The 27,150-nt window shown below is 52.0% G+C and overlaps 1 protein-coding gene across 2 annotated transcripts in view; it reads right to left on the reverse strand.

Moving 5' to 3' along the window:
* The window catches only part of KLHL29 (kelch like family member 29), a 135,886-nt gene that overhangs the window by 83,876 nt on the left and 24,860 nt on the right, over positions 1–27,150 (reverse strand). For both annotated transcript variants that reach the window (XM_074285357.1, XM_074285358.1), the window contains exon 2: positions 6,948–7,044. The gene's annotated coding sequence lies outside the window, so the exon portion shown is untranslated. The remainder of the gene's footprint in view (positions 1–6,947; positions 7,045–27,150) is intronic.

A 27,150-nucleotide genomic window follows, 5' to 3' on the forward strand; every position in this document is an offset into this window, starting at 1 on the left:
AGGGGAAGAGGAGGGGAGGGGAGGGAAGGGGAAAAAGGAAAAGCGAGAATGGAGGAGGGGAGGGAAGGGGAGAGGAGGGAGGGGCGGGAGAAGAGAGGAGGGGACAGAGCAGGGCGGGACAGGGCATGGGGGGCAGGCTAGGCAGGGCAGGGCATCTCCAAGGCCGTCCCCACTAGGAAGCCCCCGCCTGCACAGATCCCTTAGGAGCCCGGTGGCTGCTGCCTTGCTTCGACAGGGGATCCTCCGGGGTGCCCCCCTCAATTGTCTGGTGCCCCCAGAGCAGAGCCCGGCCCGGCTCAGCCCACCGCCCACCACCCAGGTGGCGCTCGGAAGTGCCTTAGCCCCAGACCCCCTCTGAGGAGTCCAAGGCTCCCCCAAACAGCGGTCTGCCCAATGGGGGAGAGGGGCTGGCACGCCCCCCCGCCCCCTGGCACAGCTCCTCCTCCTGAGCCCCTCTCGCTTCTCCCGTGTGCCAGGTCCTCAGCCCAGCTCGGCCCTGACCGGCCCTGACCGGCCGGACTCCGCTTTCAGCCCGGGATGCTAGCTCATTTCTCTCGGATGAGAAGCTCACAGTGAGCTGTCACGCAGTAGGGCTGCAGGAGACCTGGGGCAGGAGATAGCGGAGGGCCGAGGCCTCTGTCTCCCTGGAGCCCGGGCCGATCTCTCTCATCCGTCAGAGAAATACAGTCATCCACAGCTCACATCCAGCGACAGGGACGGCTCAAAATGCGGCTGAGAGGCCCCCGAGAGGAGGCAGGGCCGGATGGGCCAGCTCCCCACGGCTGCCGGAGCCTGGCCCAGAAATCCAGGCCCACAGGCCAGGAGTCCCCTCCTGCCCCAGAACGCCTGTGCCCTTTGTCTCCAATATGCCAAGGGCGCTTTGAGTACACAAGCCCTGAGTGTGTGGGGGGGAACGGTGAGGGGCCAGGACCGTCCCTGAGGATGGACGCAGGGGTCAGGACTGTTACTGAGGAAGCCAGTGTTCAGGGGTCCAGCTGCCATGCTGCCTCCACCTCTCTGTGTGGGAAGCAAACATGAGACGCCTAGCATTTGCCTTCTGCTACGCTTATGCCAGCCACGGGATACGCCGAGCCTCCATCCCCACGGACTCTCCTGAGGTTCCCTCATTTTCCAGCCCCCCTAGGGAGGCTATGGGTCTTGTCATCACTAATAATTAATAATAAGTGGGAAATCACCCCATAATGAGCGAATGTTGAAAAGCATTTCCTTGCTGGGCTTTGAATTGGAGGCACGAGAGGGAGCTGGGAGCCCATCCTATTCATCCTTTGGGGGCAGTTCATCTCACCTCCTCCTGGATGTCTTCTTTGATTGCAAGAGCCAGCAGGGACGTCTTCCTGTGAAGGGCTCTGTCCCTGAATGGTCTCCCCCAGATACTTGCCCTTCTCTTTCTTGGGGGAAGCCCTTCCCAGCTCTTTCCTTCCTGGTCATCACCCACTTTCACTCCTGAGCCTTACACTGCAGAGCACTTCTGTTTCTGGGTGCACTGCCCTTCTTTCAGGGACTTGGGGTACTTCCAGGTACTACTGGTAAGGAAAGCAACCTCCAGCTAGGGTAGACATGCAAATCATTCCTTCGATTAACCCCACAGATTGGGACCTAGAACTCCTCAAAGGTCCAAGGCCTGCCTGAGAGCAAGAGGCACGGGCTTTGGACACCTCGCTCCTCCACGAGTCATACCCGGAAAGCTGCAGCCGTGGCGATGGGGGCGGCGACGTCAAGCGGAGGACCATCGCCACAACGTGATCCCGTGAGAGGGCTTGGAAAGTAGGCCATGGAGCCCCACGGGAGGGCGACGGGAAGCCTCGGGAACTGCAGGGAGCCCGACACGCAGGTACTTGAGGGAGGAACGAGACGGGAGACTACCCGGGTCCTCCTCTGGAGTTGAGCTGGGAGTCATGGGCTGCAGCCTGCTCCCACCCACAAGGCCCCACTCCTCTGCCCTTGATGACTGACGTATTACATACGTGTGGTAAACCTTTGTAAAAATGTCCCCAATTATTAGTGGTCCCCTCCCCCAAATGATAAATACATATTATTTATAAATACAAATTATTTATATTTGCGCCTGTTTTTGCACCCTACCCCACCCCCAAATATAAACTTTTAAAGGTACAGGCTCTGCTTTACTTGCCCCTGGGAAGCCTCAGCACTCAGGTTCTGGCGACACGTTCATGGGATTGAATATAGGATTGTTGAAATATTTAACGTTTGCATCTCTGCCTGCTGTGAACTCCATGGAACAAAATGCCCTTCCCAGGAGACGGCATGACCCGAAGCCTCCTCCTACTGCTATTTAACTCCATCTCGCATAGCTAACACCTCCTCACCTCCGAATGGAGGGCTGCAAGCTTCCCCAAACCTTCCTTTATTGAGTTCCAAACATGGGCTTTCCACTGCCATCTGCAGCCCCACTCAGTCTGAATGCCCCAGAGTCAGATGCCCCCAGGCCTTCCCCTGCCCCCTTCTAGCTTCCTTCTATGTACTGCCTTTCCCCATGAAAGTATAAGCTCCTTGAGGACAGGAGCTGTCTTTTTCTTATTTGCATTCCCGGTCTTGCCAGGCACACAGCAGGTACTTAATAAATGTTTACTAAATTGAAGATAATCTTGTTAATGACTCTGATCATTAATATCAAGACCTGACAAATGCAGTTGGTTCATTATTAGGAAAACTAAAAACACAATAAGCAATTACCATTTAAAAAATGAGAAAAATCACATACTAGCAAGTCAAAAAGTATTAGCTGATTATCTCCCATGTGTCAGATATAGTGCTAAACACTAGGGATACAAAAAAAGGCAAACCCGTCCACGTCCTCTGTTCTCAAGGAGTTTGGGGTCTGATGGGAGAAAGAGCATGCAAAGAACTGTGTACAAACTAGGCACAAAAGGACTAGCCTGGTGACGAAGGGGGAGCAGGAAAGTCTCCTGGTGGAAGATGGGATTGTAGCTGGGACCTTTGATGCAAAGATGAAAAGAGAAGGGAGGCAATGAAAGTTGGAGTGTTGGGGCAGCTAGGGGGCGCAGTGGATAGAGCACCAGCCTTGAATTCAGGAGGACCCGAGTTCAAATCTTAACACTTCCTAGCTGTGAGACCCTGGGCAAGTCACTTAACCCCAGCCTCAGGGGGGAAAAAAAAAGAAAAGAAAGTTGGAGTGTTATGGGTTAGGAAAGCAAGGAGGTCAGTGCCCATGAGTCACAGGGCACAAGGAGAGCAAAAGTGTAAGAAAACTAGGAAAGTGAGCAACAGCCAGATTAAGAGGGGCTTAACACACCTCCTTTCATCCCGGAGGAAAGAGGAAGCCACTAGAGATTACTGAATGGGGAAGGACCCGGGAAGAGCCATCCTACAAAAAAGACCAATTTGACAGCTGACTAGACTGGAGCGGGAAAAGGATCGGGAAGCCAACCAGAAGATGAAGGCAATTGGCCAGGAAAACTCTTGACCAAATACAACACCCATTTTCAGTAAAAACCACAACACATTGAAAACAGGAAAAACCTGACCTTTCTTTAAGATGGCAACTGGTATCTATCTAAAATCAAGAGCCAGAATTATATGTAATGGAGAAACATTATAGATGTTTCCATTAAGATCAGGGGTAAAGCAAGGACATCCATTAGCACCACTGTTATTTGGTATGTTTACAGAAATGCTAGCTGGTACAGTAGGAAAATTAAAAAAAATCAAGGCAATAAGCAAGAGGAATAAATATTACTTATTACTGAAGACATTTGGTCTACTTAAAGAACATTGAAGACTTGACTAAAATTAAATGAAACGATAATTTAAATAAAAGAAACAGGACATAAAGTAAACCCACCCAAGTTATCAGCCTGCCTATATATCACAGACACAATCCAGCAAGGAAATCCCCCTGAAGTTAACTATAGAACATATAAAACACTTGGGAAAATAATCAGGACAGGGAATTATATGAATATGACTTCAAAACACTTTTTGCAGAAACAAAGACAAAAAATTAAAAACATTAATTGCTCATGATGGGTTGGCCCAAAAATAATAAAAATAACAATATCACCTAAATTCATTTGCTTATTCTGTGCTATGCCAGTCAAAGTACTCAAAAGGTTACTTTAAAGAGCAGGGAACTTAATAATGAAATTCGTCTAGAACAAATGGTTAAGAATTTCAAGGGAAATGATGGGAAGAAAGGAAGTTGGGTAGCGGACCTCAAACGTGGATACAAAGTAGTAATTACAAAAACTGCTGCTGGTTAAAATGTAAAAGAGTTGATCAGTGATCCCAAGCAAAGAAAATTTCAGGAGCAAACAAACCTAGCAGTCCAGGGTTCAGTGAATCCAAAGACACCACTGATTGGAGTTGTTGTCACTTGTGTCTGACTCTGAGACCCCTTTGGGGGGTTTTCTAGGCAAAGATTCTAGAGCAGTTGGCCATTTCCTTCTCCAGATCATTTTGCAGATGAGGAAACAGGCCCACAAGGTGAAGGGACTTGCTCAAGGTCACGTGATTTGTCTGAGGCTGGCTTTGCACTTAGGTTCTCCTGACTCCAAGCACGGCGCTCTATCTATTGCACCACCTCATGCCAATCTGAGGGGCAAAGATGACAAGAATGGAAAACCACAATTGTCGGGAGACAGGCACGCTAACGTCCACTGTCATCCTGTTTCACTTCGGACTTTCTGGATTTCTTCCACCACCCTTCTCCCGGGCCACAGCACCCCCGCAAACCCTCTGATTGGTGAGGTCCTCTCGGAATCTCTGGGTTAAGGAACTGGCCGGGCCACTAAGCTCACTCCTTCATTCCTTTCCCATCTTTGCTCCTGAGTGTCTGGACTCGATGGAGACGTGATTGGGTCCGATCACTCTGGAAAGTGCTTTGAGCTATGGCCCCGAGGCAATGAGCTGCCCTGCAGCCCGATGAGTCCGCTGCCCGTTTCACCCTCCCAAGATCAAAGAAAGAAGAGAAGGGTCTATGTCCGATTCATGGGAGCGCTGTTTGTGCAGCAAGCAAGTGGGAGAAAGCATGAGTCCACCCTTCGGGACAAGGCCTGAAGACATCGTGGCGTAGGAGAGTAAGGGAGTGCTTTGGAGAAATCCGTGTCAATCAGGGCAGAGAGGGGGGCGGGACCAGGGACTGCGGCATCTGAAAGGCAGATGGTCAGGAACGCCTCAAAGAGCTGCTTGATGGCACGGCCAGGCCGGAGACCCACGGACCGGCTCCGGGGCAGAACATGCCAACGAACGGCTCTGCCGATGACTGGTTCCCAGGGAGCTTTTTCTGAGGGGGTGAGGAGGGGGAATCGATAGGCCAGGGATAAGGACGCAAAGACCAAGAAACAAACAAGAAGCCCAACGAAGCGTTTAATTACAGTCGGTGTTTTGATGTGTGTGCTCTGTGGTTTGTAAAGGACTGTCCCGATGGGAGCTCCACTGGAGGTGGGGGCTGTTGCTGACTTGTTTTACAGATGAGGAAACTGAGGCAGACAGGGGTTTGCTCAGGGGCATACAGCTGGCATCTGAAGCAAGATTCAAACTCATCGTTTCCCAACTCCAAGCCCCAGGAAAGTCACAACAGACGGCATTTATATAGCACCTAGCATGTGCTTTACAGCCATTATCTCACCCGATGCTCCCAGCCACCTGGGAGGTGGGTGCTCTCATTTCTCCCATTTTACAGAGGAGACTATCGAGGCAAACAGAGGCAAACACATCTAGGAAGTGCCTGAACTCGGGGTCCCCCGACTCCAGGCCCAGCACTCCACCCACTGCCTGAAAATTATGACCTTAATTTGAATGCCCGAGGAGGCCAGCCGGGGTCTGTTGCCCTGCAGAGCACACTGAGCTCCTGAGGGCCCTGGAGAGATATGAGACCGTGCATGTGACCCCGGCGCGTGCTGAGCTCACATGACCTGGTCAGGAGCGAGAGCTAGGGCTGACGGCTGTCCAGGAGTGGGGGAAGGAGGCAGACCTTGCTTTGTGGGGAGGGGGAGCCCGGGATCCCTGCCCATCAACCCGGAAGGCCGCCTTCCTCCCCCACTCCCTTGTCAAAGCTACACGCTCCTAGGCCTCCATCCCGTCAGCACATCCCCGGCTCGGCCTCCTCTGCAGAGGCGACACCCGGGGCACTTATGGGTCAGGGCTCGAGCAGGAAGACTGCCGTGTGTATCAGCGTGGGCCCGGCACAGAGTCCTGGAGACCTCCCTCCCCCATCGCCACCCATCCATTACGGAATTAATCCACTCTTTGGTTCGGACTCCTCTAGGAAGCGGGGTCTCCCCCTCAGTTCTCTACCACCTGACTGGCCGGACTACAAGTGAAACACAGTCCTAGGCACCCCAGAGGGACTCATGACAAGTGGAGCCCCTCCGCCAGTGCTGGGGAGGCATGGGAACCATGGCTCCGCCTCGGCCCCTCTTTTGGGCAGTGCCTTCAAGAGCACCCAGAAGCCAGCTCCCGCGGAGGCCACGAGGCTTCCTCTTGTAGCTCTCTCACTGGGGGAGAGCCTGAGTTGGACTCTCCGCTACCCCCCAAGACTCAAGGGTCAGGGCTTTGTTTCCATTCCTCTGGCCCCCAAGTGGGAGCGCCATGAGGGCTGGGCCTGGGCTCCCATTCCCATTTCCCTCTGTAAAGCACTGAGCCCTTGGGTGGGCCAGCTGGCACAAGCCGAGTGGCATCCCGGGGCCTCATCGCACACTCGGCTCAGTCCCTCCCTTATGCCCACAGCGGCCCACTAGAGCATCCTTGTCCCTGGGGGAGCTGGCTATGGCAGCAGCGTCCCCCCGCAGGCTTAGACAGTGCTCTTCTGGGGAGGGAGCACAGCAGGCCCAGGGAGGAGGGGCTGACCAATTGAAGGGTCACATACATTCGGGTTCCTGCACCAGATGAGCTCCCGGGAGCCGACGCGGCGAGCAAACGCAGCCAGTTAAAAGGGGGAGACTTACCGCCGGGCTCGTTTCGAGTTCGAGGTCAGGTTCGGGAAACGCCCCTCAAGCCGGTGGCCGGCACTCACGTCCGGGCGAGAACCTCCGAGAAGCCAGTCTGGGAGAAAGAAAACAGACCTGGGGTCAGACCGCTGCCCGCCGGCAAAGGGGGCCAGAGGGAGCTCACGCACTGGAACTGGAGGGGCCCGGCTCCAGGGTCCTTGGGGATCCATCCCACCCAATCAGGAGATGAGCCCAGAGGGGAACCGGGCTTGGCAGCCCACTGGAGCCCTCTGTGGGCTCCCCTAAAGAAAAGACCTCAGGGGAATGGATCAAGGTGAGCTCTCCTTGCCTTTTAGTGAAGGAGAAGCCCCCTCCTCAGCCCCAGGGCTGCCGACGTCCCCAGGCCGGATGGGAGAGAGAGAGCAGGAAGCTGGTCTGTATGGCACTCGCACCCCCGAAATGATGGGGCTCCAGCAGGGGTGGGCTGAGCCACGAGATGAGATGGGGAGGACAAAGAGGAGGAGGAGGGAAGACAGAGGGAGGAGGAGGAGGGAAGATGGAAGGAGGAAGAGGAAGAGGAGGAAGAAGACAAAGAGGAGGGGAAGGAAGAAGGGAAGATGGAAGGAAGAGGAGGAGGAGGAAGAAGAAGAGAAAGAGGAGGAGAGATGAAGGGGAGGAAGAGGAAGAAGAGTGAGAGGAGGAGGGGGAAAGAGAGGAGCAGGAGGAGAGGAGGAAAGATGGGGAGAGGGATGAGGACAAGAACCATGTTCTGACACTGAATCCAGGTCTAGAGATCTGCTGCTATACTTCTGCCTGGATCCATCGTTACACGAGCCGATCACTACCTCTCCCAAGGACGCCTAAGAAGACCTTGAGGAGGAATAAAAGGGGCCCGAGAGATGACTGACTTAAAAATACTGAGCCAATCCCCAGCGACGAGAGGCGATCCATCACGGCAACGGAGCTCCGTACCGATTTCCCCTCACCAGGGTAATGGCTGGAAAGCGGCGCCCATGAGCAGAAATGGCAGCTCCTGCTGCCCACGCCGCAGCCGCCCTCATCTGAGGATCAATCGACTTTTAGACAGACTATATGGTCCTCCATTGATTTCCCTGCCCCCCACGCAGCCCCAGCTTTCTGGAGTTCTGGGAGGCCCAGGAAGGCCGGGCCAGGAGCCACGGAGAAGGTCCAGACCACTCATCCCTGGCAGGGCGAACCCCCTCAAAGCAGCGTCTCGGGCCCTTCGCACTCAGGCTTCCTCAGCATTTCTGACAGAGAGCAGTGGGGCCGCCTCAAGCGCCGCGTTATAGATGAGGCAGGGGCGACGCCGCTGGCTACACCAGGACTGCGTCCCCTGGAAGCTGAAGAAATCCCTTCCACCCTGACCAAACCCGGGGAAGCTCCCGGCTGCATCCCCTCCTTCATCCAGGCAGCAGCTGCGGCACCTTCCTCTCCCTGGTCCCACAAGGCCAGGATGAGGGAGGGACAGGCATCGCTCATGTTCACCGGGCTCTGGGCCTGCAGGGCTGCCCTGATGGATGGGGGCTCAGAGGAAGGGCGGGAAGGGCTTTGGGAAAACAGACTCCCATCAGCACGCATTGGGCGCCTAGTGTGTGCACAGCTGGGCGGGGGGTGGTGGTGCTGATAGTACTGAGATATGATTTGATCCCTAGTCTTAGGAACATCCTAGTTACCTAAGGGTGAACCTGATCTTATAGAGAAAGGCCTCAGGGACAAAGCCCTCCTATTATACCCATTTTACAAATAGGAAGACTGAGCCTCTAACACTGAAATGACTTGGCCAGAGTCATACAGCTAATAAGTATCAGGGGCATCATCCAGGTCTAGCTCCATCCACCAGGTAACATTCCTGTCAAAGGCTCTGAGTTCTCAACTGAACCCCACTTTTGATGCTGAGAGTGAGCTGACCTGAGAATCATGAGAAACAGAAAAATCTTCCTTCCTTCCTTCCTTCCTTCCTTCCTTCCTTCCTTCCTTCCTTCCTTCCTTCCTTCCTTCCTTCCTTCCTTCCTTCCTTCCTTCCTTCCTTCCTTCCTTCCTTCCTTCCTTCCTTCCTTCCTCCCTCCCTCCCTCCCTCCCTCCTTCCTTCCCTCCCCACCTCCTCCAGGCTGCAGGCCTCAGGTATTCACTAGGAAAAAAATGCACACTTATTGGCATGTCTATTGCCCACAGGTAGTTCTAGATCACAGTTCCAGGATGTTCAGGAGTACTAGAGTTTATGGCTACAGAGGAGCAGGGGCCCTTCCTGGGAAAAGACTAGAGTGCACACTAGGAGGGCAATGACCACATCTCTCCTCAAACAGACCTTGGAAGAACTGAAAGCTTGTAGACCTCCAGAGCTAGCTCTGAAAACAGCAGCACAAAAAAGCTTAGGACTGTCCTAAGCTATCCCAAAGTAAGCAAAGCTCACATAAAATTCAAAGGCAAGAAATAAGCAAACAACCACAACAAAAGAACCTGACCAAAAAAAAAAAAAAAACAAAAAAAAAAACAAAAAACCAAAAAAAAACCCAACCCAAAAACAAAAAACAAAACAAAAAAACAACTACTATGGTGGCAGAGAGGACCAAGACAAAAACTCAGAAGATGACAATAATGTGGAAAACAGGTATAAGCAAAGTCTGAAAAAAAATACTAATTGCACCAAAAAAACCCCCAAGAATTTCTAGAAAACCTAAACAAAGTATTAAGAGTTGTAGTGGAAAAAAGAAATAAGTGATGCAATTTAACTTTGAAAAGGAAACTAATAGTTTGGTAAAAGAGATAAAAAATAGTGAAGAAAATAACATTAAAAAATAGAATTTGCAGAATGGGTAAAAGAGGCACAAAAATTCACTGAAGGAAAAACTTCCTAAAAAGCAGAACTGGTCAAATGGAAAAAGAGAATCAAAACCTCGAAAAAAATAATTCCTTAAAAATTAGAACTGGAAAAGTGAAACTAGTGACTCTATGAGGCATCAAGAAACAGTAAAAAGAAAGTGAAAAGAATGGAAAAAATATTAAGAAAAAAATGTGAAAAATACCATGAAAAATAAATAGCCAGAAAAAGAGACTGAAGAGAGAGAATTTTTAAATTATTTGGACTACATAAAAGTCATGATAAAAAGCCTAGATGTCATATTTCAAGAAATTTGGTTTGCAATATGGAAGGCAAAGAAATTAGGATTGCGACCAAGAATAAGCAACTCAGTTTCAACTTTCAGAGGAAAAAAATGGACATTTAATGACCCTGAGGACTTTCAAGCATTCCAGATGCAAAGACCAGAGCTGAACAGAAAATCTGACATTCAAAGACAAGACTCAGGCAAAGCATGAAAAAGTAAACATGAAAAAGTAATCTTAAGGGACTCAATAAAACTAAACTGTTTACATTCCTATATGGGAAAATTATACTCTTAACTCTCAAGAACTTTATTAAAATTAGGACATTTAGAGCAGAACCAGGAGATCGTTATACACTTCAACAACAATACTGTATGAGGATGGATTCTGATGGAAGGGGATATCTTCGACAAAGAGAAGAACCAATTCAGTTCCAATTGATCAATGATGGACAGAATCAGCTACACCCAGAGAAAGACACTGGGAAATGGGTGTGGACTGCTTGCATTTTTGTTTTTCTTCCCAGGTTATTTTTACCTTTTTCTGAATCTGATTTTTCTTGTGCAACAAGAGAACTGTATGGATCTGTGCACATACGTTGTAGCTAAAATATACTTAATGTTTAACATGTATTGGACTACCTGCCATCTGGGGAGGGGGTGGAGGGAAGGAGGGCAAAATTCAGAACAGAAGTGAGTGCAAGGGATAATGTTGTAAAAAATTATCCATGCATATGTACTGTCAAAAAAAGTTATAATTATAAAATAAAATAAAAATTTCCATTAAAAATTAGGACATTTAAAGGAGTACATAAAGACAGGGGACATGGGTAGGGGAATCCTTCCCTACCCCAAAATAAGCAAAGTTCAACTTTAACATAAAGTTCAAAATCAAGAAATAAGCTGAAAAAATGAGCAAACCATCACAACAAAAGAACTGATCATAAAAAAGCTAATGTGATGGCAAAGAAGACCAAGACATAAATTCAGAAGAAGATGACAATGTGAGAAATGGCCTAAACAAAGCCTCAAAAATTATGTTGGAAATGATCCCCCCCCCCAATGAAGGGGTAAGAAAGTTGTACTGTGAGAAGAAGGAAGGGAGAAGTAGAATGGGAAAATTTTCTTATCTAAAAGAGATATTCAAGGAAGCATTTTTAAGGTAAAGGAGAAAATATCCGGAGTGGTGGGCAATGTTTGACATTCACTTTCATTGGAATTGATTCAAAGAGGGAAGACTTGATATGTACACTCATTTTGTATATAATATATATCTTGACCATTAGGAAAATAAAAGGGGAAGGGAATCATAAAAAGGGAGGATGGTAAAAAGGTAAAAAGGGAAACTTTTGAGAAGGGATAGGATAAAAAGAGAGAGGGTTAAGCAGGAGGAAAATAGGAAGGAAAGAAATACACAGTTAGTAACTGTGGATGTGATGTGCTCACCATTAAAATGGAAACAGTAGAATGGATGAAAAGCCAAAATCAGACTATATGTTGTTTACAAGAGAGACACAGGACATCCACAGATTCAAAATAAGGAGATAGAGTGAAATCGAATATGCTTCAACTGAAGTAAAAAAGGCAGAGGTAGCAATCATGATTTTGAACAAAGTAAAAGCAAAAACATCTAATTAAAGAGATAATCAGGGAAACTGAGTCACACTAAAAGGTATCATGCACTATAAAGTAATATCAAAAAAATTTACGAGTTTCCCTGCTAAAGGCCTCATTTCCCAAATATATATTGAATATTGAACTGATCAAATTTATAAAAATAAAAATTGTCCCACAAATGACAAATGGTCAAAGGATATGAAGGGGAAATTTTCAGAAGAAATCAAAGCTGTCAATAGACATTTTTTCCCCTTAAAAAATGCACTAAATCACTAATGATTAGGGAACTGCAAATTAAAAACAGACTCTGAAGATACTACTTCAAACCTATCAGAAATGGCCAATCCTGAAGGGGATGAGGGAAATGGGCACATTAATTAGTTGTTGATGGAGTAGTGAACTGGTTCAAACATTCTGGAGAACAATTTGGATTTATGCACAAAGGAATATAAAATCCTGCTATACCCTTTGATCCACTAATATCAAAGTGCCTCAAAGTGATAAAAAGAGAAAAAGACCCATATGTAGAAAAAGATTTACAGTAGCTCTTTTTGTTGTTGGCAAAGAATTGAAAATCGAGGGCATGTCCATCAGCAGGGGGTGGCTGAATAAGTTGTGACATGATTGTGATGGAGGTACTATTATGCTGTAAGAAATGACAAAGAGGATGACTCCAGAAAAATATGACAAGGCCTACATGAACTAATTGAAAGAGAAGTGGGAAGAATCAGGAGATCATTGTGCACAATAACAACAATGTTATCATGATGATCAACTGTGAAAGACTTGCCTTTCAATATAATGATCCAAGACAATTCGAAAGAACTCGTGTTGAAAAAATGCTATGCACTTTCAGAGAGAGAACTGATGAGCTTTTGAGTACAAATGGGTATAATTTTCTTATTTTCTTATTTCTTTTGCCTTTTACTTATCTATTGATTTTAACAATTTGGCTAATACGCAAATATATTTTGCACAATTTTGCACGTACAATCGATATCATATTGCTTCCTTCTCGGTGAGTACAGGAAAGGGAGAAAGAGAACTTGGAAATCAAAATTTAAAAAGAAAAGGATATTCTAAAAAAGTTTTAAAAAACCACATTGATACAAAGATCACCAACAGGAGGATTAAACCTGACTTGATGGAGTTGTTTTCTCAGAATTCTTAGCCAACGGACAGCCTCTTATCCGACCAGAGTTGGTGGTAGAGAGCCCTAAAACGCTCAGAGCCTCCTACATTCTATCGGAAAATATTTTCTCTTCTCTGTCAGGCCTGCTCTTCTGTCTAGGTCCCAGGCAAGTCCCTCCCCTTCTGGGAAGTTTTCCCTGACCATCCTAAGAGCACAACAACATCCCCCATTGATTTCCCATCCCTCTTATTGGCCCTCACTCTGGAAGGACGGCCCAGAGCCAGGTATCAGGAGAATGGAAGGAAATCTACTGCAGAGCACCGGGCCAGGCCCAAGCAGCTGCTCTTGGACAAGGAACAGGGCTCCCTCAGTTGCACTTTCACCTCCTCTGCATGGGGGTGCAGCTTAATTTTCTACGCCGAGTTGGCTAGACCACATGAATTATGACTCTGACCAGCCTCTCTGGGAGTGTGGGAAGCCTCTGGCTTCCACCACTGGGAGTGGTAGGAACTTTCCAAAGGCAGATGCCGACTTCTGAGGCCCGGCCTCTCACCACCTCTCCCTCAGAGAATAGCTGGGAGGCGGAAGAATTGTCAACAACAGGCAATGCTTCTCAGCCCGAGCTTGGTAAGAGGTATCATCGGTTTTTCCAGGACAGTGCCTCCGAGCAGGCACCAATTAGCTGGTTGGCTATGTGACTGATACAGGATCAGAAAGCCATCGTCTATTTGTGTCACAGACCTGGCTGGTGTTGAGCACCCCCCATCCTCAATATGGCAGAGACAGAGAGAGTACCCTGCACTCTCAGGAGCCAAATAAACAACATCGCTCACGTCAACTGGGAAAGGAGAAGTTTGGTTTGTTTGCTTAAAACCAGAAACCCAAAGGGGAGATGGCGACGTGCTGGGCCAGCACCCAGGACCCCTCCCCTCGAACTCCCCCGCCTGGAGTCAGCCCCACACAGGGCTTCAAGAAGTGACATTCTTGGCGCAAGGCTCTGTTCAGAGTATAACCCTGCTAAGACACTCATTGCTCTTTAAAAGGCAGGGGAGAAACACGCCAGCCATCAATAACATCCACCCCGAGTCCACAGAAGCCTAGCCAACATTTTGACAAAGAAAAAATAAATGTTCACAGAAGGTTTATCCATCAGCTCTATCAACAGCTCCTGGGAGGAGGCATCTGGATTCCACCAGATTCTGAAGAGGAAAACAAAAATACCAGTGCCGAGCCTCCACGGGCAAAGGTGGGTGGCGCTACGACCCCCAGCTCCACCACCACCTCGCCGCTTCCCTCTACCTGGCGGAGGAGGAGACCTGCGATTTATCCTCCTAACTGGGTGATGGCACCTGCCAAGCCCGTGCTTGCAGTCCTCAGGCAGCCAGTTCTTTTTGGAAGCTCAGCTTGCCGCCGAGTACCGGCGCCGTGGAAGCTAACAGGAACGTTGGCACTTCTATTTCCATCCCACCCTGGAAGAGGCAGCACGAAAGGCTCGGCTGGGCCTCGGGCGCCTCCTCCCAGACCGGCTCGGCCTGTGACTCACAGGCACGTCCTGCCTTTCCCTTTTGCCTCCTGCCCGAGGCCAGGTTGACCCTTCCTTCTCTCAAGGCCTGAGGATTCTCTGCTGGGGATACAGGAATTCAGCCCGGCTGATGACAGCTTATTATTAAGCTGCATCAGACTCACTCACCTCCCTAGGCCACTTTTCCCTCTGATGTGCTATTCCTGACAACTCTGCCTGCCACGGGGAGCTGCTGCTCTGCTCCTTCGCCTTCTCCCATGGGGGTCAATGTCTCTGAGTCTCAAACCCCGGGGCCCTCAGGGAGGCCCGCTCTACTCTGTGTCTCTGAGGGACTGGCACAAGAAGGCAAAATGACGGCAGGCCACGACAAGTCAAACAGGGGCTTCCCTGGGAGAAAAGCTTCCAGGGCTCGGCACGGGTCTTAGGTCCTACGCCCATCCCAGTCCATCTGTGACAGATGAGGTGGAAGCAAGGCCTCCAGAGCCCCACAAGAGATCCTGCCATCTGAGCTGGATTTCCTATTTATCAGGAGACAGGATGGAGTAGGAGTGGGGGCTCATCCATTTCACTTCCACTCAGCCACCATCGAGGAATCTCTAGGACGGCTGAAATGGGGAACAAAGATGACATGAGAAGGAGATGTCGCTACAAACTTATTAAAAGGAAAAAACTCAGCCAGAGGAGCTGGAAGAATGATGATGCTCTCTACAGAGCTGCAAAATTCTGGAGAAGGCTTAGGCCTGCTGGAGGGCGATGGCTGGGAAGAAGGTAACCAGCTCATCAGATTGGGACAGGTGCATCTGAGCTCTTAGCAGGACCTCGACATTTCAGAAAGATGTTTGACAAATGAGGTCCACCACAGACGGCTGGGTGACTTCTAGCTAATGAGATCCCCTCCTCTTTGTGTCCCTGGCAGCCGAACCAGCCAGGACTGGGCTTTTGAGAGGCTCTGGCATCCCCAAAGCCAGCCCTGGGCCCAGGGTGGTGGGCCCACAGCCGACACTGTCAAGTTGGTTGAAAGAATTCTTCTCAGGATCTGACTGTGGACTCTGCTATTCCCCTGCAAACATCTGGGTGAGAAACTTTCACCGAGTATTTGAGTGACTGACATCCGCAGGAGGCCAGCCGCACAAACAGCTGACCCACCGACCGACCGACCGACCAGACCTCGTCTCCAGATTTGGTTTTAATGGAAAGCTTTGCTTTGTCCCTTACAGCTCTTGGAAATCCTGCCCAGCTGCCCCTGCTTCTCCTCCTCCCAGCACAGCTGTGCAGACTTTTCCTACAGGTACCTCAAGGTGTCAGTCCCGGATTTGGATGCCTCCCATCTTCCCAGACACCCTCCCTGCCTTCAATGGCTCCATTCGACTAGCTTTCTCTCTCCTTCTCCCTCTTCTTGTCTCTCCTTCTTCTCCCTCTCCCTCTCCTTCCCTCCTCTGTCTGTCTCTCATGGAAGTGGGCCGCCCTCCCCATCTCACCAACAGGCATATTGCTTTGCTTCTGTGACTGATCTTTCGTTCTCTCTAAATATTACATAGGAAAAAACCCAGGAACTTTCCAGACACTGAATGAGCCTCTGCTGCTCTTCCCCTCATCCACACCATTGTCATGACCTCTTTTTTCCTTGATCACCCCCAGAACTTGAGCTTTCAGGTCCCAAGATGTCTTTCTCTAGTCTGTGGCTCCTAGGAAAGGCTCACTGGGCTCAACTTGCCAAGGCTGGGGGAACTTTCCATCCATGAATGCTGGAACCCTCCCCGCCTCCTAAGAGACTGGAAGCTCAGAGACCAAAAAGGTCCCTCAAAGTAGAGGGAGAATTTTATTCTTATTATAAAGAGGCATTTGGGGTGTGACCTTTCTTTTCTGAGTCCTCTGGCATCAGCCTCCTAATTGGCCTCCCTGCCTCTAAAGCTTCCTCTTTGCTGCTCCGCCATCGGTTAACGGTTTTCACTTGCTGGGTCCCAGCCACCTTGCTCCCCTCACTGCCCTCAGCCACTGCACGGCTGGCTTTTCCCAGCCCTGGCTTTGCCCAGACTGTCCCTCCTGTCTGGAACGCCCTCCCTTCATCACGTCTACCTCCCAGACTCCTTTAAGAGTCAGCTCAGCCATCATGACCTCCACGAGACCTCCCCTGAGGTCTTTCCTTAAAAACTGTTTATTCCTTTTGTATTTATTAATCTAAGAACACACAGTCCCTGGACCCGCTCCCCATTCTCCACAGTGAATCCCCGGGGCAAGGATCCTGCCATCCCTGGTTTCGTATTGCCGCCACCCACCACAGTCCCTGGAGCCCGGCAGCTTCAGACTCCTGGCTCACGCCAAGGGATTGGAAGCACACGCGGAGGAGAGGGTTGTAAACAACTGCCTTTGAAGTGCAGCTGCCTGGTCTACTGGGGACCCTGCGGCCCCAGTCTCCGGGCTTCGCTCCCCAAGAACTCCCCCAGCAGCTCTAGAAGGCCGGGGGCGCGCTCCCCAGCGCTCGGCCGATCCCACAACACGATCCCGGCAGACCCCAACATTTGCACCAAAGTAATATCATGCGAAATGACGGCCAAGGGCAGGATCTCCTCAACGATCATTTTCTCCTTTGAAAAGCAGATTAAGCAACAAGTGGTGTGAGGGGCAGGGAGAGGGGACGCTCACAGATCTGATTCTCCATGCCTCTGGAAGAGGAATTGGTTACAAGGTGGGAGCGTGATGTACATCGGGCCAAGGTGGGAGCGTGATGTACATCGGGCCAAGGTGGAAATGCAACATATGTTGGTCCCGGCTTGTCGGGCACCCTGGGTTCGAAGGAAGCGTATCTGAAGGTGTTCAGGGGCAGGGCAGGGGAGCCAAATCCTCCCAGGAGAGTCAGTTCAGAAGGGAAGGAGCTCAAGGAAGACTTTCTGATGAGGAAGCAAAGTGCTGGGGGGAATGCACAGGGAGTCGGTCCTGCCTTCACATTCGGGGTCCCCCCTCCGGGACCCTGTGGGAAATCCTCACTACTTCAAGCCGGATGCCAAAGGGCACGGGCTCTGCCACCCCACGCTGCCCATGGGGAAAAGCCTCCACAAGGGCTAAGGGACAACTTTCACTTGGATTAGAAAAAACCTGCCGCTTCCCCTACTGGCAGGAAGTGCTGTCGTCCACAGGAAGTGCACACAGCTGGCCTGTGGAGCCAGGTCATACCCGGTCCAGAAGGGCGGGAGCCAAGCACATGGTCGGTCTTTGCCGTCCCGTCCTCATCTGGATGGGAAGTTGGACGGCAATCTCACGACGCTGACCCAACGGAGCTTCGTCAGCTGGGCTCGCCTGAGCATCGAGGGGCTGGAAGCCGGGAAACGAAGCGGGCCGAGTTGGAGGGACCCACGGAGGGCGCTGACCCCCCCAGAGAAGGCCCAGAAGGCAACCTGGGGGCCAAGGTGCAGTGTGGCCCAGGCCACATCGATGCCTTTCCCTGCCCTCTGCCCTCAGATGGCAGAAGGCGTGGGCCAGTTGCCTCTAACCCGAGAGAACTTTGCTCCTTGCTTCGTGGGAAGCCCTGTACCCAGCCCCTGCCAGGCGCTGTCAAAAGCAAGCTTCTCGCCTGCTTCAAGAGTCTTCTGGGGAGAGACCGCTCTATAAAGAACACGCGCTCTTTTACGGGAACAATAAAGGCCCCCCCCCCCCCCCCCAAGCAGCGCCTGCCGATTGGTTCCACATTAATTACCCGCTCCCACACAATGGAACCGAATGACTCCAATGGGGAAGCCCGGGCAGGAGACCCGGGGCAGGGGAGGATGAGGAGGGAGGACCGGCTGTCAGATATGTCACTGGTACATTCAAATGGTATTTGAGCTACAGTTTCTATAGTCACATCAGGGCTCCCCGAGTCTGTCCGTTCAGAGAGCAATGGCTGGCTCTTAGGGTTCTTCCCATTTCCGAGGCTAAAAGCCCGAGTCCCCCCCAAATCCTCCACGATCAGCGTCATTGTGATGCTACAAACCAGCAAGGGCCTGTGGGCAGAGTGTGGGTCCCAGATCGCCACAGACCCATAGGGTGAGAAGCAGGCTCTTTCACCTCCCACTGCTCACCTAACACAGGGGAAACTGAGGGCCCCGTGGGGGGCTTTCCCTCTTCCTCCTGACAATGAAAATGATGATCCTAATAACCAGCATTTATATAGTACCTGCTGTGTACCAGGTGCCGTGCCAAAATGCTTTTAAATCTGTCTCATGCCATCTTCCCCACAACTCTGGGAGGCTGGCACTATCACTATACCCACTTTACAGATGAGGGACCTGAGGCAAACAGAGGCAAAGTGACTCAGCCATGGTCACATGGGCAAGGGCCCGTTTTCCCGGCACACCAGAGACCAGAGGAAGCGAGGTCTATGAGGGGTGCTTGCGTGTTCGTATTCCCAGCAGCTGGGCCCAGACCCAGTCCTGTGGCTTCTTCCTTCATCTTCTGCCCTCCCTGCCGTCCATTGACCCAAACAGTCTATTAACAGACAGAGCCATTGGGCTCGATTGCTTGGAACTCACACCTTCACACGGCTAGACGGAGGCTTCAGGAACCGCTCTTCCTTTCCAGAACACACACTCACACTCACACACACACACTCACACACACACTCACACTCACACACACACATACACACACTCACACTCACACACACTCACTCACACACACTCACACACACACTCACACACACACTCACACTCACACACACTCTCACTCACACACACATACACACACTCACACATACACACACACTCACACACACTCACTCACACATACACACTCACACTCACACACACACACACTCACACTCATTCACTCACACACACTCAGTCACTCACACACATACACACACACTCACACACACTCTCACACTCACACACACTCACAGTCACACACACACTCTCACTCACACACACACTCACACACACATACACACACTCACACACACTCTCACACTCACACACACTCTCACTCACACACTCACACACACTCTCACTCACACACACACTCACACTCAGTCACTCACACACATACACACACACTCACACACACTCTCACACTCACACACACTCACAGTCACACACACACTCTCACTCACACACACACTCACACACACATACACACACTCACACACACTCTCACACTCACACACACTCTCACTCACACACTCACACACACTCTCACTCACACACACACTCACACTCAGTCACTCACACACATACACACACACTCACACACACTCTCACACTCACACACACTCACAGTCACACACACACTCACTCACACACTCACACACACATACACACACTCACACACACTCTCACACTCACACACACATACACACACACTCACACTCAGTCACTCACACACACTCAGTCACTCACACACACATACACACACACTCACTCACACACACACATACACACACACTCACACACACTCATTCACTCACACACACTCAGTCACTCACACACACATACACACACACTCACACACACACTCACACTCACTGTCACTCACACACATACACACACACTCACACACACTCACACACACTCACAGTCACACACACACTCTCACTCACACACACACTCACACACACACTCTCACTCACACACACACTCACACACACACTCACACACACACATATACACACACTCACACACACACTCTCACTCACACACACACTCACACTCACTCACACACACACTCACACTTACACACACACTCACACACACACTCTCACACTCACTTACACACATACACACACACACTCACAGACACTCTCTCACACACATACACACTCACACATACACACACACACACTCATTCACTCACACACACAGTCACTCACACACACTCACACTCATACTCACACACTCACACTCACATACACTCTCACACTCACTCACACACAATCACATTCACCCACACACACTCACATTCATTCACTCACATACTCACTCACACACACACACACTCACCCACACACACTCACTCACACATACACACTCACATACACACTCACATACACACACACACACTCTCACACATACACACACACACACTCACACATACACACACACACACTCACAGACACTCACACTCACACAGTCACACACACTCATTCACTCACACACACTCACAGTCACTCACTCACACTCATTCACTCACACACCCTCACACTCATACTCACACACACTCTCACACTCACACACTCACCCCCACACACACACTCCCTCACACACACTCTCATACTCACTCACACACAATCACTCACCCACACACACTCACTCTCACACATACACACACACTCACACACTCACACACTCACCCACACACACTCACACACACTCACCTACACACACTCACTCACACACATACACACACACTCACTCTCACTCACACACACTCACACATACACACACACACTCACACATACACACTCACTCACACACACTCTCACACTCACTTACACACTCACACTCACACACACTCACACATACACACACACACCCACACACACTCAACACACTCTCACACTCACACACACTCACACCCACACACACCCACACAGTCACACACACACTCACTCACAGTCACTCACACACACACACACTCTCACACTCACACACACACTCACTCACACATACACATACATACACACACACTCACACTCACCCACACACACTCACACATACACACTCACTCACACACACAGACACACATACACACACTCGCATACACACACTCACTCACACATACACACACACTCACGCACACACTCACACACTCACACACACTCACTCACCCACACACACCCACACTCTCACACTCACATACACTCACACATACACACACACTCACCCACACCCACCCACACTTACTCACACACACTCAACACACTCTCACACTCACTTACACACACTCACACCCATACACACACACTCACACAATCACACACACACTCACACTCATTTACTCACACACACTCACAGTCACTCACACACACACTCTCACACTCACACACACACACACACACACACACACACACACACACACTCCTGATTATTCATCCCAGTGAGGAGCACCACGGAGCAGAGTGGACAACCCCAGACCCTTCCTGTCCTGTGTGTGACCGCACTCCTGCCTAGAAGGGGGTCGGGCCCCCAGGTTCTGAGGCTGCTTCAGCACCAAGGACAGGCCCTCATGGGGATGTGCTCGGGAGGAGCAGGGAAGCCACCCAGCGTCTCCCTCCTGCCGTCCCCTCGGGATGTCGGGGGCAGGCCTGTCACTTTTCTCCTCCTGGCTGCTCCCCAGGGTCCAGCTCACACTCCTCTGCCCAGGGAAGCCTGCATTTGAGGGACTGACTCTGCTCCCGCTAGGCTACCGTGGCTGGGGGGGCCATTTGAGCGGGAAGACATGGATTTGAACCTTGGTTTGGGAACATATTTCTTAGTGCTCTGGGGGGCAATCCCTCTTCTTCAGTCCTGGGGCTAGAGAAATGAAAGGGCTTCAGAACCAGTCAGGTCCCTCCCAACTCCTTTTTTACAGTGACTGTGGGTGCGAATGCGGGCTGGAACGTGGAGGCTGCCCCCGAGAGCAAGGCTGTTTCCGGGCTGGGGCTCGGACGACAAATCCCGTGGGCCGCGTAAGCCGCTTTCATCTCTGGGAGGTTGCCCGGCCCCCTCCACGGAGCACACGTGTCCATCCCCAGCAGGGAACCCTGGCTCTCTGACACAGGTCTGTAATGAGATTATCTGCTCTCTCCTTGAGCCTCGCACCAACATTGTTGGAGGCACAAGCCCGTTCTGGACGGCCACCGAGGGATCTGTCTGTGATCCTGTCGGGCAAGAAGGAGCCATTGTGGGTGAGCAGCGTCCAATTACACACAAATTATCCCGGAGAACACACTGAATGGCTAATGACGGACATCCAAAGGAGCCTCCGTGGGGCCACGGGGAGATGCCAGCCTCCCCAAGTGCCCAGAGCCTCAGCAGCCAGGGGCCTGGATTTACATTCCCTCCAAAGGCTAAGAGACCTGACAAACTCCCTGTGCCACACGTGTTTAGCCAGAAAAATGGGGAGGGCACTAACAGGAGATCCCTTCAAAACCAGAAGGTTTTTAGGGAAAAAGAAACATTCAAAGAAATAAGCAAAAAAGGAGGGGAAAGGCAAAGAATAAACACAGAGTAAGTGCCTACTCTATGCGAGCTACAGTGCTAAGAACTGTACAAACACAATCTTATTCAGTCTTTACCATAGCCCTCCATTTTACATTCCGAAAGGACACATCCTGACACAGTGAAAAAGTATTATAGTCTAAAAGAGACCAGGGCAAAAATGCCATTAAAAGGAACTGAAACCCCAGGAGTATTTCACCAGACACCAAAGAAGAACTTTTTTTCAGAACTCAGAGGGATAAAAAACTTACCAAATGAATTAAACAAAGACGCGACATTGGCAAAATTATCATGAGGAGGAGAAGGAAGTGTCTGGGACGAAGAAACAGCAAAACAAGATGACGACGATGATGATGAAACTCAATGGTTTAAAATATTCATGGGAAATATGAAGAAAACAGCAGATTCCGTGAAAAGCCAACTTATTTCATTGGAGGACATGATGGGGAAAACAGCAGGGAGGGAGAAAAATAAGGCAAGAAAGTACTCCGCCAGAAAAGGAATTAGAACCCACACTGACAAAAATGGTGGTTTGGGAGCACCCAGAAGAGGAGGAAGTTTCAAAATGATCAAATTTTTTATATTTTTGGAGGCGAAAAATGACCTGAATTTTGTATTTCAAGGAATCTCATCAAAGTCACCTAGAAATGTTGACAAGGACAGACTAGAAACTACCAAAATTCAAATGCCAGCGGGCCAAAAGCTAAATCCAGCTCCCAAGTGGCCATGAGCCCTCCCCTCTTCATCCTTCGTTCTGCCTGGGCCTCTGCCCCTCCAGAGACCATGCCTGGGAGGGACTAAAACGACTGACTCTGAACTCCCGGACCAGCAGGCCAGTGGTCAGTGGGGAGGGCATTCCAGAGATGAGGAAACAAGGCCCGCGAGACAAGAGGCGTTCACAAGCAACAGCGAGGGGTCCGGTGTCATTGGAGTCAGGAGCACGTCGGGGTGCGGAGAGAGAGGAAGGTCCAGGGAAGGAAGGGATAAGTGGGCACCAGCTTGCTCCCTGCCCTGACCTTGGTTTTCCGCTGTGATCACTTCATCTGTTCAATCAGATCTAGTCACAAAGCTCCTGCTTTCACCTGTGAGGCTCTAGGTCGGGCAGGGGAGAGCCAAGGATGACGTGAAACCGTCGCTGCCCCGGGGACGCTGAAGCCTCCTGGGACGTGGCACGCTGGCCCAACGAGGGAGGGCCGGAGCCATGGCGTGAAGAGCCTTGAATGCCACACATAGACATCTGTGTGTCAGAAACACCAAAGACACCAGCTGGGAGATGTCTTCAAGCACACCGTTGTCGACACGGCGAATGTTATTCTCCTGCTGCTTAGTGCCACGGTGGGCGAGCGGCACGTGCTCCCAAAATGCCAGCTCTCCGCCTGCTCCGGCTCATCTTCCCGGACTTCTCTAATTCCGCCTTTCCAACGTTCTGCTGGCACAACGTGGCCGTTATGCGCAGTGGGCACGGCTGGGCGGCTGCTTTGTCGATGGAGGGACCGAGAGGACCCACACTTCCCTCAAGGCCAGACCCAAAGCTGCAGCAGCGACATCGCGCAAAGGTGAGTGCAAACGAGAGTGTTCTGGGGGACAAACGGGAGCGCGCCTTCCTACTTCGAAGCGTCTCCGGCTACGAGGCGCTGCCGGCCCAGTGACACGGCAACTGGGGTTATTGAGGAAGTTAAGCGAATCATCCAACTTTGTTATCCCGTGGACGGCCCCCGAAGCGCTGAGCAGGGAAGAGGCCTTGGGACCGGAAGATGGTGGGAGACCTGAAGGGGATTCCCCAGCTCAGACTCCGGGTCCCTGCTCGGCCACGCGGGAGCTTTGGGATCCTGACCTCCAGGCTTTGGCTTCAGCCAGTGGATGACAGGCTCAAAGCGGACTTTTGAGCCTCCTCCTGGCTGGGGTGGGCGGAAGAGGACAGGGTCCAAGCTAAGAAGGGACTGTATTTCATACCGTGAGCAGCCTCTGCAGGCAGCCGGCCCGGCCTCCCAGGTGACCGAGCCTCAAGGAGATCCCCAGATGACCTCTGAGGTCCTGTTGGAACCCCTGCCCACGGGGGCCCACGGGACCCCCTCCCAGAAAGCCAGGTTTGGAGGCTCCAGAGTCGCCTTCCCCGTGTGCACGAGCGTTGGGAGGGTGCACTTGTCTGAAGGTCCCTCACGGTGCCAGGGGGGCGAGCGCGCGGGCTCTTCGTCATGGGAACGTGCTAAGGACGCCCGCCAGTTAGCGGCAGCGATGGTCAGGAGCATTCTCAGGAACTGAGCGAGAGCGCCCGATTGCGGCCTGACTGTCCAGAATTACGGCAGGAACCGCTGAGCTTCTGCACAGTCTCACTGTCAGGCAGGCACGCGTCTCCAAACGTCTCCACGGGAAGTGGCCTTGGGAGTGGCGCAGGAACAAAGCGGCCGGGGGCCCGGACGCCAGGCCGGCGTCCTCTGGGACGGGACGGCCCTCTCCTTCGGAAGCTGGCGCTTCTGGTGTTCAAGCCCCTGGGGGAAGGTGGGGTTGGCACGTGTGCGCGCACCTGCGTGCATCCTGAGGGACACCAGAGAGAGCTCATCCCTGCCGAGACTGGGGTGTGAGGCTCCTCCCAGCATCCTCCACCCCCAGGACTTTCACGAAGTAACTCCTCCCTGTCCCTCGCCAATTACTGCCAGGACTCTCCTATCAAAATGTCTCCCAGCACCATTTTAAATCTCCCCAAATACAGAGATCTCTATGCCCCTCCTTCCAGAGCAGCAGACATGGTTCTGGGCACTGCCTGGCACAGGGAACCCTTTGATTTCCTGGTTGTCCTCCTGTGAGGAGTCTGCTGGGTTGGTTTGAAGTTGACCTGGTTCAAGGCTGGCCCGGTTTGAGGCTGACCAGGTTCGAGGCTAGCCCGGTTCGAGGCTGACCAGGTTCGAGGCTAGCCCGGTTTGAGGCTGACCTGGTTCGAGGCTGACCAGGTTCGAGGCTGGCCCGGTTTGAGGCTGACCAGGTTCGAGGCTAGCCCGGTTCGAGGCTAGCCCGGTTCGAGGCTGACCAGGTTCGAGGCTAGCCCGGTTCGAGGCAGGCCAGGTTTGAGCTCCCAGAGCAGTGTCGATTCAGGCAGCCCCTCCCTGCACCCTCCATGTTCATTACAGCCCAGCAGACACCATCCCCCCCCCCCCCCCCCCCCGGCCCAGCAATGACTGGGAGCCATCATCTGGCCGACCATGAGCAAGAGCTCCTAACTCATGTGATGAAAAACAAGGGCCCTGAGCCCTCGGAAGTTTTCTCCATCAAGCAGGCTTCCCTTCTTCCTGGGGAGGAGAGGGAACGGGGGAAGCAGCACGGCACGGCGGGGGCAGGGCAGAGGCTCCTTTCCCTTGTGGTAGGCGGCCTGCAGGTGGCAGAGGGACCCCGGCACCCACTGGCCACCACCTGCAGAAGGGGTCGCGAGCTGGGCCAGCGGCCCCGGCGAGAGGAGGAAGGGAGAGCAGGGGCAGGTCCACCCTCTCTCTCGGACCGCAGCAGGAGTGGGAGCTCTTAGACCCCGCGAGCCGAGCCCGAAGCTGCCCGGCCCTCCCTGCAAGGGCGCCAGACAGGCGTCGCACGGCTCTGCCAGACGATCTCCAACTGCTATCTAGGTGTTTTTGCTACGCAATTTGGGGAGGCGACAGAAAACCTGCAGAACAGTTCCCAGACTTTCTCTTGTACAAAGGCCAGCGCCCCCCCCCCATGTCCCTATGCCAGGGGTCTCGCCGACTCTCACGCTCCCCCTGTCTGGTGCCCCCAGCCCCTCCCTCCTTCCCGCCCTACAAAAGGAGCTCCCTCAGACCCCAGCCTTGGCCTGCTCTCTCCCCACCCCCTCTGCCACCTCCTCTGCCTCCCCAGGGCCTCACTTAGCAGCTCCACCATAGTCCCATGGTCCCTTTCAACCCGGCCCGACGCTGCAGGAGGGCGTCTATCTGGGCCCCGCGTCCTCCCCGTCCCTGGCTCCCACGCTCATCTCGGCCCGCCCTCCCGGCTGCCCTCGTTGGGGCCCCCTTGCTCGGCCCGCACTTCCTGCCGCCCATCTGCCCTTTCTAATCCACCATCTTCCTGAGGCCCAGATCTCACCTCAACACTTCTGGCCAAAGATTCACCGTCCCCTCCCTTTGCCCCTGGACTAAGTTAGAACGCCGTTCCCTCGCTCCGAAAGCTCGCCCCAGACTGGGTCCAAGCTCCCTTTCCAGGCTCCTCCCTTGCGGCCCGGCCCTCACGGGCGGTCGGTATTTCCAGCCAATCCTGGGACATTTGTTGAGCGCCGCTGGGTGTCAGATGCCATGCTCAGCCCCACAAGGAGCAGACAATCGAATAGCGGTAGGGACAAACAGGAAATACTGAGAAGAGGGAAGGCTTCCCGGGGATCTGGGTGGGGTGTGAAGGAAGTCAGCTGCTCAGTGGTGGGAGATGAGGAGGGAGAGCAATCCAGCCTGGGGAAGGGCCGAGGAAATCCCAGGAGGCCAGAGGAGCCCAGAGGGTCACCGGATCAGAACACGTGACTGGGAATGAGATACAAGAGGGGAAAGGACGAGGGGATCTCCATCAGGAAAGGCTTTGAATGCCAAACAGCACATTGTATTTGATCCTGGAGGCAACAAGAAGTTGTGGGAATTAACTGGGGGGGAGGGGGGATCAGACTCATGTTTTGGAG

The sequence above is a fragment of the Sminthopsis crassicaudata genome, chromosome 2 (genome assembly GCF_048593235.1).
Source record: "Sminthopsis crassicaudata isolate SCR6 chromosome 2, ASM4859323v1, whole genome shotgun sequence".
Lineage (NCBI taxonomy): Eukaryota > Metazoa > Chordata > Mammalia > Dasyuromorphia > Dasyuridae > Sminthopsis > Sminthopsis crassicaudata.